The sequence below is a fragment of the Lucilia cuprina genome, chromosome 5 (genome assembly GCF_022045245.1).
Source record: "Lucilia cuprina isolate Lc7/37 chromosome 5, ASM2204524v1, whole genome shotgun sequence".
In the NCBI taxonomy this organism is placed as follows: domain Eukaryota; kingdom Metazoa; phylum Arthropoda; class Insecta; order Diptera; family Calliphoridae; genus Lucilia; species Lucilia cuprina.
This window is the reverse complement of record NC_060953.1, coordinates 52,363,949-52,370,744: the sequence shown is the minus strand read 5'-3', so window position 1 is coordinate 52,370,744 and position 6,796 is coordinate 52,363,949.

Below are 6,796 nucleotides of genomic sequence, written 5' to 3'. Positions count from 1 at the left end.
TAAGTTAGTAAGTTAGTAAGTTAGTAAGTTAGTAAGTTAGTAAGTTAGTAAGTTAGTAAGTTAGTAAGTTAGTAAGTTAGTAAGTTAGTAAGTTAGTAATTTAGTAATACAGATATACTGTCATTCTGTCTGTCTGTTGAAATCAGTTTTCAGAGGACCCCATATGTCGGCGAGATCCGAAACTTTAATAATTCTTTTAGACATGCTTTCGAGGAGATCGCTATTTAAAATCAGCAAAATCGGTATATAAATAACGGAGATATGACCAAAAATCCGACATAACCTCTGAAAATTTCTTCAAAAAAGACATATTTTTTTATATAGCACTCTTACTTGTTTTTAGATCAGTTGAACTAGAGAATAAACTAGGAAATAATATACAGATTAGAAAATGAACTAGTTAATGAACTAGACTAATTAATGGATTGCCTTAGTCTATGAGTATAAATAATTTAATACTAATTATGTATTAAAGTAAAATTATTCAAAAAAATCGAAACTGATGCAACCCTATCTAGAGTGACTAATTAATTAAAGCAGTTGTTATTAAAAAGAAAAACGAATAATAGAAGTAAAGCAAAAAATAATAAATAAAAAATAAAGTGATAATTATTAAAATTGAAACAAAAAGAGAACTAGAAATTTAATAAAATGGATAAATATGTTAAGAAGCAAAAAAACTAAAACTAACTTATTACTATAAGTAGTAAAAGTCGTGAAAATTTGGTAGTAAATATAAGTGAAATATAGCTTTTTCCCAAAGTCTGAACATAATAATTAACATATTTTTGATAAACATATGTTTTCAGTCGTATCTTAACTTGATGTTATAAATCGTTAACTTTATTTTTAACAGAATCTAAGAAAACAACACTAACAATCTGTCATTTCTACATAATTTAATTTTAAATTTTCATTTTTAAAACAATAACTTTTTCCCAAAAAATAAAAGTAACTTAATATAATTTTTAATTTATGCATTTTTCTTTTAAAGTCTTATTATGAAATCATTTGTAAAAGTTTTGTTTTCTTTGGCAACTTTTCCAATCAAATAACTAGGATTTTTTTTTTTTGCACTTAAAAAGAATAAACATAAAAACACAATCTTTATTATGCGAATAAACAAATGAACAAGCCAACGGTTGAATGAATAAGTTAACAATTGCTTTAATGCAAAAATTTTTTATTTGTTTATATTCGAATGTTTGTTTAAAAAAAAGTTTTCAAATTATCAAATGGCTAAAACAATAAAATAAATGTTAAATTATTGTTAAAAGATTGTTGCTAAGATAAATATAGATAAAAACATATAAAATAAATAAAGTATTAAGAGAACAACATATAAAAACATTGTTTTTTGAATTGGAAAAAAATTATGGAAAATAATAACAACAATATTATTTGTGATCAAATGGGGCCCTATCAACAAAAAATTCATCAAGGTCATGAAGGTTAGTACAAAACTTGGATTTGTAGCTATTTATCGAGATACAAGTATATTGAACATAATTTTCAGTTTAAAAGCTCTATTCGGGGGTTCAGTTGTATGGGGGCTAGGTCATATATTGGACCGATGTTACTCCATTTTTCAGTAGAATTCGTCTCTATTACAATAAAAGATCATGTGCTAAATTTCATTGAATTATCTTCAAAATTTCGACCTGTACTTTGATTAAAGGGTTTACAAGCCCTTTTTGGGCGTTTAGTTGTATGGGGCTAGATGAAATAATGGACCGATCATAACCATTTTATAGACTTCGTTACTGAAACTATAGAATCAAATTTCATTAAATTATCTTAAAAAATACAACCTGTATGGACGGACATAGCTAAATCGACTCAAACATCAGTACAAACCCAATATACACTCCACACTGAAGTGGTGTAGGGTATAAACAGGAACACGTTTGCCCAAAGATACAGCACAAGGTGAACATAGAATTTGTTGACTTAGGGGTCAGCTCTAGATTTGTCTACAGAGTCAACTGTAACGAAGAACAGATTAATTTCTGACACTGAAATTGTGTAGGGTATAAACAAGAACGCATTTGCCAATAGAGACAATAGTAGTTGTTCAAAGAAGTTGTTGACTAAAGGTTCAGCTATAGATTTGACTACAGAGTCAACACTAATGAAGAACTGATTAATTTCTGACAGAATAAATAGTGAAGTATAACAGATTTGACAGACGAGTCCGATTAACTAGAGACTGAGACCTAGTTGACTGAAGAGCTCAACACTAATTGACTAAACAATATACTTTTATTGACTAAAAAGTCAACTTTAAAGACAACTCCAAAAGAGTAAAATGTTTACTTTATTTAGCTAGAGTGTTAAACTTTAATTGACAAGAAAGGCAAATTTGGTTGACAAGAAAGTCAATTTTAATCAACTAGAGATTCTACTAGATCTCACTACAGAGTCAATTCGAACTGACAGGTCTACTTGACTAGAGACTGAAATCTAGTTGTGGAAAAAGTTAACCCTAATTGGCTATAGAGTTTACTTTAATTTACTATTAAGGCAACTTTAGTTGTCAAAGGAGCCAACTTTAATTGACTAAAAACTGAAACTTATGTTAACTAGAAATTAACTTTTAGTCGAATAGATATTCAACTACATTTTACTAGTTGACTAATGATGCAACTTTAATTGAATAAAGTGTCGTCAACTTTTAATGACTAGAAAGAAAATTTTAATTGACTTGAGCCTACATTGGAAGAGTGTAAAATATACGTTCTCTTAATTTTTTTAATCGTTTTTTTTTACATGTGTAAGCATACATGTGTGTGATTAATTTTTTGTAATTTTAATTTATTTTTTTTATTTTCCAACTATTACTTTAGCAATAACAGGACAATAAACAACATACGCTAAATTAAAAAAAACATAACGAACAACAAGATACGCAAAGCAATAAAACCAACAAACATTTACGTGTTGCATGTTGTTGTTTTTTATGGACAGAAACACAGATGGACAGACAGGCGAACATACATGCCCTAATCGATCCACTTTATAGGATCGAAAATTATATTTTGGAAATTGCAATCGAATTGACAAACTAATGTACATATATACCCTTCTCACCAAGAGGAAGAGTATAAAAATATGTTATTATCTTAATATTTTTTTCTTTTCTTTCGTTTAATATAGTAAATATTAATTCGTCTTAAATACTTAATTTTTTTCTTGCAAAAATTTATTAATATAAATAAATAATGCCAAAACTAATAAAAAACATATTTTATAAGTAGCATATGTAAAATGATTCCAACATAATCACATAAACATAAAAAAAGAATAATCGGCAGAGATTTTGTGAAATACTTATTTTTGAAAAAATAACCTTGGTTATTTATCCGCTTTTAGTTTTTTCTTTATCCAAAAAAGATTTTTAGTACTTTTATCCTTTTACATATGAACCCATATAAAAACTTTTTGTTTTCCTTTTCTTTTGCAAGAGTGTGATATTTCTGTCTGTTGTCAGGTATTATTTATTTTGTATTTTTTAATGTCATTTGTTTAAATATACGTACATATGTGTATACATATATGTACATATGTAAGAGTCTATTAGTATTTCTAATACAAACAACATGTTTGTTCTGCTTTGGTTTTGTTTTATGTAAAGGTTTTGTATTTTTTATATTTTTGATATTAAATAAATGTCTTTTATTAAATATTTGATAAAAAAGAAATACATTTATATACTTTCGTTTATCATCTCTGTTATAAATGTTTACACGTTCTTTTGTGTGGGTTATTTTGTTTTAATTTAATATTATTTTATGATAATAAGTATTAAGGAGATTTTGTTAGGATAACAGTTTAAATTGCTCAATTCAATATGATAGGCGATCCAATGGACAACACAAACGGATAATAAAATGAAGAAGTGGAAGAGAACAAGATTTGGTTCAGCTCAGTTCTAGTTCAGTTCTAGTTCATTTCTAGTTCAGTTCTAGTTCAGTTCTAGTTCAGTTCTAGTTCAGTTCTAGTTCAGTTCTAGTTCAGTTCTAGTTCAGTTCTAGTTCAGTTCTAGTTCAGTTCTAGTTCAGTTCTAGTTCAGTTCTAGTTCAGTTCTAGTTCAGTTCTAGTTCAGTTCTAGTTCAGTTCTAGTTCAGTTCTAGTTCAGTTCTAGTTCAGTTCTAGTTCAGTTCTAGTTTAAAATTTTTGGTTATATAAAGGCTTAAAATAGAACATACACAAAAAAACCGTTGCAATAAAAAATATTCTATGGTTTTGCGCTAAATTTCCAGAGAAATTGATTAAACTTAAATACTCTTCTAATAATAGTATTAAAAACAAAACTGACCAACAGGTGGTATGAGTTCACAAAGTGCAAATATTTAACAAACATACGCCCCAACTTACTCACACACTACTTAAGTGTTAAAGGGAAATATTTGTTTTCTTGTTTTGTTCGTATACTTAAAGGCGCCAGCAATTTCAATAGAAATTTGTTTATTTTATTTTCTGTGTGAGATTTTTTTTAATTGGATTTAAAAGGATTTTGTGGAATTATTGTTTTGTACAAAAAAATTGGAATGTTGCGGATAAATATTGTTTTTAATTCAGGATAAAATTAAAATTGTAATTTTAATTTAAACGATAATTTTAATACTACTAAAATGTAAATTATAATTATGTAAGAAACTTTTTATTATGTCTAGTATTCATAATTTAATAACATATTAAGTTTTTCTTGTAATAGACATCTTGTAGTAAACATTTTTTACTTGCAATTGAAATTTTTAGTTTTTTTCCTTTTTCTTCATATAATGTCATGTGAAAACTTCTAAATTAAATTTTGTTGGTTTTAATATCACGTAAAACATTGTATTTTTTTATTATCTCTAACTGTTATTCATTTAATATATAAAGTGTTTTTGTTTTTTTTTGTTGGCAAAATTTCTAAAGAATTATTTATGAATCAAGCCAGCAGAACCACATGTTTGTTTTTTTTTCAAAATTATAAACAAAAATGTGTAAGCATTTTTAGTTATAAAAAATAATAGTTATAAAAAGGGTTTTAATTACATTAAAAATATTACATATATATACGAACTTTAGTTTGTGTAAAAAATTGTCCATTTTAGAAACAGTTTTTATGGGAAAAATATAAAAAAATATCAGAAATATTTTTATATAATTTTTTTAACATTATCTACATAAAATTGTTACTTTTCACCAACAGCTGTGATATTTGAAGATTTACTTTGATTTTTTTGTACTTTTTGATAGCGAAAAATACCACTACTTGTTCCCAAATTATTATGCATTATTTTCTAAATTATAAACTGTTGCTCTTAATGTTTAGTAAACTAGTCAATAGACAAGTTCATAGGCTTGTCAATAGAATAGTTCATTAACTAATCAATAAACAACACAATAGGTTAGCTAATAGATCAGCCATAGACTAGTAAATTAACTAGTCCTTAAGCTAGTTACTATACTAGTTCTGTGTCCTGTTAACGTTGTCATAATGGAATAATATTTCATTTCTGTCCGCGTATTCTGGGTAATTTTCAACTAATGCTTTCTTTAAACGAATCAGTTACATTAGCTAAAGGCTCTTTGTAAAGGTCAGACCAGATTTCCAACAATATGACTGCTTTAGGGAAAAATTACAATATGATTAATTAATTTTAAACACGTACAACTAAATACATAAACTTTTTTCCAAAAAGAGTTGCGTATTTTAAGAGGATTTGTTGAAATAAAATTAAAAGAACAATTTAAATATATTTACTACCACATTTAACATTAGAATTTTATGATACTTTAAGATTAGGCTAAATTCTTTTACCACTCCTAAACTAAATAAATATTAGCTTAAGGCTTAAAGTCATATAGTAAAGAATATGCCTACTTGTTTAATTTATACAAAAAAAAAAAACAATTTAATTTATGTAACATCAAATGATCCAACATTATTAGCAAAATACACACACATGTATATATTACATATATGTATATCTATTTATATACTAGAATTGCTAAAAAAATAACGCGCAAAAAGTAAAGAATAAAAATAAAACAAAACAAACAAACAAATTATATGCGGTAAACGAAGTACATAAAAAGTGATAAATTATATTTATGATACAATTCAAATTATGAATTACCCTCTTAATACCAAAAATAACAAAAAAATAGAACAAGCAACATTTTTAAGAAATAATATGTGTATTTATTTTAGCCATGATAATAAAGCAAATAAATAAGAATATAAAAATAATTGTTACAAAAATAAGCACACATAACAAATTTGCAAAAATACAAATACTTAAGTATGCACTGGGTTTGTTTACGTAAAAACATACATACTTTATACTTTATTTATTAAACAAAAAAATTGGAAAAAGTCAAAATACACATTTGTGTTTGGCACTTTTGGTTTCTGTTTTGAAAAAAAAAGTTCCACAAACTCATATTAACAAATTTACGCTTAAACACAAGAACCGACATTATGCCTAAAAGTTATCTAAGAGTTAGAATCTTTAATTAGTACCTTACAAGTCATATGGGAAATTCGATGTTTATCTTAACTTTTAAAATTTAATGAAATTTGATCAACATTTTGTGTTTGAACTGAAGTAGAACTAAATAAGAACTGAAGTAGGACTAACTGGAACTGAAATAGGACTAACGGGAATTGAAGTAGGACTGACTGGAACTGAATTAGAACTGAACTAGAACTGAAATAGAACTGAAATAGAACTGAACTAGAACTGAACTAGAACTGAACTAGAACTGAACTAGAACTGAACTAGAACTGAACTAGAACTGA